Source organism: Larus michahellis, chromosome 1 (assembly GCF_964199755.1).
Source record: "Larus michahellis chromosome 1, bLarMic1.1, whole genome shotgun sequence".
In the NCBI taxonomy this organism is placed as follows: Eukaryota; Metazoa; Chordata; class Aves; order Charadriiformes; family Laridae; genus Larus; species Larus michahellis.
In genome coordinates, this window is record NC_133896.1 from 147,395,339 (window position 1) to 147,400,239 (window position 4,901).

The window sequence follows — 4,901 nt, forward strand, 5'->3', positions numbered from 1 at the left end:
TCAGGTCATTGATGAATACGTTGAACAAGACTGGACGCAGTACTGATCCCTGGGGAACACCACTAGCTACAGGCCTGCAACTAGACTCTGTGCCGCTGATCACAACACTCTGAATGGTCAGGTTCTCCTCCTGGCCATTGCTACATCCATGTTTGATGTAGCTGCTTCTCCTTGTCCCATGACAAGGACACGGAGCTGCCTGAGAGACGGACTGGTATTCCTCTGGTACTAGATATACTGCACTCCCTCAGCAGTTGTGAAGTTTCCTCACACGCAAGGTATAATGTCATTTGATAGCTATGTAGGTTAAACACCTTCCAATTAAGTATATGTAAAAACATTTACAGGGACATTACGTACTACACAGCCCACGTATTTAACTTAAAATCTAATTTAATCTGACCTCCTGTGGTTTCCCCAAAATACCTCTATAGGCTTGTAACACCACTCTACTTCAAATAGAAAGGAAGTTATGAGAACTGATTGTGTGGACACACTAGGCTTTTGCAGGCTCTCCAAGCTGGATAAAAGAGGAGGAAGCAGAATTTCGACCTGAGCTGAAGAAAACTGAATTGACAAGGGTTCTTAAAAATGGAATGAGAACACAGAGCTAAACAATAAGAGTGGTGAAAGAAATCTAGGGTACCCGCTCTGAAAGCATTTCCCGAGTCTGGAAAAATGGCTCTTGAAAGTCTTATGATTTTCCAGTAAAACTTCATCAGTACTCTGCAAAAAGCAATGACAAAATAATTTGAGAGCCAACATGTACTTCCATTTTACACACCTTGCAAGGATCTGAATTTCTTTTAAAATCCTAGAATACCCCCTTCATAACTCACAAATCTATTTGAACATGTAAAGCAATCTTAAAGAGATCAAGGAGATATAGTGCTACATGAAGCAGGTAACTCTGCTCGGAAGACTGCTAGTTAAATACCAGTTGCACATAAAAAGACAAAAATAAAACATAGCGCAGGTGATGTTAAATGATACAATAATGTTTTTAAACAGAGGAGAGTTCCTGGTGATTAGCTGGTGAAATAGAATCCATCTGTAAACCACTAATGCTCTTTTCCCTATTGTAATAGAAACAAGAGGTATTAATTCATGAACTCTGCAGACACATTGGACTACGGCAAGGATTTCAATGGCAGAAAGAGGGTCCTTGAAAAACATGTGTGAGCTGTCAGAATTAATGAAGTTATCCTAGAAAAGCCAAGCTGCCTTGTGAAAGGTGAAACATTCATTCCCTTCATAGCAATATCCCTGGGATTCGCTAACTTCTTCACAATTGCTCCCCAAACAAGTTGATCTTGTGCTTGCACAGATGACTCAGCCAAATAAAACATCCAGGTTGAATACCTACACTCATTGCGATATACATAAAAGTAGGCACAAGAATTTGATTATCACAGTATTCTTTACATGCTAGAAGGTACTACTGTGATGGCCACAGTGTAAATGTGTAGGCAGAAAAGTGGAAAAGTCCAGAAAAAAAATATCGAGGAAAGGTCTCTGCAGTTCAGAGCTCTAATTGCTATTTTGCTGTTGTTCAAAATACCTCAGATATTTGAAAAAGTCAACAGTTTCATAACCAACCTTGGACAAGCTAATATTTGACTAGCATAGTCAGCCAAGACAGAAACTTTTCTGATAACTGCTGGTGTCATTGATCTTCACCTCAGTCAGCTTGCTGCAGCCTCACACTTGTCCCGCCTGACTTTTGCAGGCTGCTATGGAGCAGTTAATAGTGATTACTTGTCAAACCTCTCACAGCTGTGGTAGCTTATGGGATTTTGTTTAGCTTACTCACATTTGGACCAGCAAAAAATTACACAGAGGTAAATGAAAATGTGTATTTTAACAGCTCCACATTTTTGCCTTTTAAATAAACTAAATCACTCTTTGTTGTGTAAGTTTATCAGAATAACAAATTTATTAATTACCACTCATTAAAAATAATAATCAAAAAGCTACATCTCATTTTCTTCACAACAAAAATTCTTTATGTGATCACCATTTTTGGACATTGTCTGAACTTTCATGGAAAAGACTCTATAGAAATTCCACATATGTCTTCTATTTATTTAATTAATTACTTGTTTTACCTTCAAAAAGTCTGTTGTGCAATTCAGAGGAGCAGTATACAAGTAAAATTCAGCCAAGGGAGGCAAGTCATGCTTGTCTTACTCAGGAGTTAATGGGATGCCACATGTGAGAAAGATGAGTTATGTTGCACGCATCTCTACAGGCTCTACAGATGACTTGAGACAGATCCGTGTTCTGCTACTGTCTATCAAAACAAGAAAACAAGCTGTCAGGAACAAAAGGCATTCTTTTTTGTCAAGTCTGTTCTTTATACATATACACGTTGGGCTGGAGTCACCACTTCATTGCTTTGTTTCTATGCCAGTGAAACACTACCGGAAGACAGAATAAAATGAGAAAAAGAAGAAAATCAGGCCCCTTGGTTTGAGCTGGAAAACTTTGCATTATCGTCTTACTCCTCTGAAGTGTCTGAATTTAGTTTATATCCCACACAAAGCAAGGCACAATATAGAAAGATGACTTTGGATAAGAAGTACGTCCCAAGTTCTAGGAGCATCCATACAACTGCCATTTCATTTTCTTTGGTTAGTATTGCAGTCCCGTTGAAGATGTACTTGTATTAGGATTTACAATTATGTAAACTTGCAGGCATTAGGGGTAGGGATGTAATATTTTTCCAAGAGGAATAACTCCATATAACTCCACAGTTTTGTCCTATGTGTGCCAGGAAACGTGTTTCTGTTACTTGATGAGATCCTTGTGTTTTTATTCAGTCAAAAATTGTATTAGTATCATATGCAAGATACTCTGGTTTCCATTTCTGTAGTGTCTTTCAAGTCTTTTTGTTTGCAAGGAGCAGCGTCACAGTTCACAGCCCTGAAAAGAGAGCAGTGACTTTGTTCTGATAAGCTCTATGACAAGCACAGACTATTCCTTTCTCTGTTTCACACAGGCCCTTTTTTCCTAGTTGGCTCTCCAGCTATCCCAGAACTATTTTCAGTATTATGGATTTGCAGAGGACAGTTGTCCACATTCACAGTTGTTTTTAATCTAAGCATTTTATTTCCACTTTCAAATCAGTATACTATCCCTAGGTTCCTAAAATTTTTTAATTATTCAAGCAAAAATGTCTTTAAAGATAAATTTTCAGTTCTGCTCTCAAGTCACGGCCACGCATATAAAAAAAAAAATCCAATTTCAAAAATTTAAATTCTGATACTTAGAATGATGTACCTGTTAGGTTACAGTGACAAAAGGCCGATCGATCCCCGTGCATTGTGACAGGAGCAGGAGGCCATGGTGGAGGGGGGGCACAGTAGCCCCACAGGGGCTCCAGAGCCCCCTGTTCCAGGAGCCTTGCCTTGGGTCTGCTGCTGGAGGGGTCCGCACTGTGTATAGGTAGGTAGGTATGTACGTGTGCGTACATGTATATTTCCCACCAACAGACCTTCACCCTGACCAGCCAGCGAGGGGAACAGGAAGAGGCCCGTGGTGCTGTTCCTGTCTGTGTCGGAGCGGTTGCTCTGGGTGGTTTTTGCCGTGCATCCATGTACACGTGCTGCATGGCGTGTGCACGTGTGTGCCTGCTGGCAACGCACACCCAGCGGCGGGGCCTGGGGGCATGGAGCTGCTGCAGCCTCCCCTCCATTGGGCTACCAGATTGGGCAACCCCTCACACAACCCATGGGAGATACAGGCCATAAAACTGATGTCAAGAGACTTGATTATTCAATGCAATAGCGTGGCCAGCCGGACTAGGGAAGTGATCGTCCCCCTGTACTCGGCACTGGTGAGGCCCCACCTCAAATACTGTGTTCAGTTTTGGGCCCCTCGCTACAAGAGGGACATTGAGGTGTTGGAGCGTGACCAGAGAAGGGCAACAAAGCTGTCGAGGGGTCTGGAGCACAGCTCTTATGAGGAGAGGCTGAGGGAGCTGGGGTTGTTTAGCCTGGAGAAAAGGAGGCTGAGGGGAGACCTTATCACCCCCTACAACTACCTGAAAGGAGGTTGTAGTGAGTTGGGTGTTGGTCCCTTCTCCCAAGTAACAGCCGATAGGACAAGAGGAAATGGCCTCAAGTTGTGCCAGGGGAGGTTTAGGTTGGATATTAGGAAAAATTTCTACACCAAAAGGGTTATCAAACATTGGAACAGGCTGCCCAGGGAAGTGGTGGAATCACCATCCCTCGAAGTATTTAAGATGTGCTGAGGCACATGGTTTAGTGGTGTTTTTTTCAGTGTTAGGTTGATGGTTGGACTTGATAATCTGAAAGGTCCCTTCTAACCTAGACAATTCTATGATTCTGTGAAACTGCCGTTTTAATCACAGAATGGTTTGGGTTGGAAGGGACCTTAAAGATCATCTTGTTCCAAGCCACCTGCCTTGGGCAGGGACACCTCCCACTAGACCAGGTTGCTCAAAGCCCCATCCAGCCTGGCCTTGAACACCTCCAGGGATGGGGCATCCACAGCTTCTCTGGGCAACATCATTGGATGTATCTTTTTAACGCTAGAGTACATATTTCACTTTCCTACTAACCAGCTGCGAAAACACACAGCACCACGCCATTTGCAAGTTACTGGGAATAAATCCAAGCTTTGGTGCGTTAAACTTTTTCCTACTTGCTTAAAAGGCCAAATAGGGGATATCCCATCCGGTAAGACTCGCATCAAATCAGGTGATGCCAATGATTCCTCCTCACCGAAAACAGGAATGATATCACTTCTTTGCCAAATACTCAAATCATTCAAGTATTACGATGGTGGGAGGGGGAAAGAGGATGGGGTGGGTCGTTAAAAGTGGCTCCTACGAGGCGACACCTGCCTCCAATGGCCACTCCTCGCCATTTCAGCCC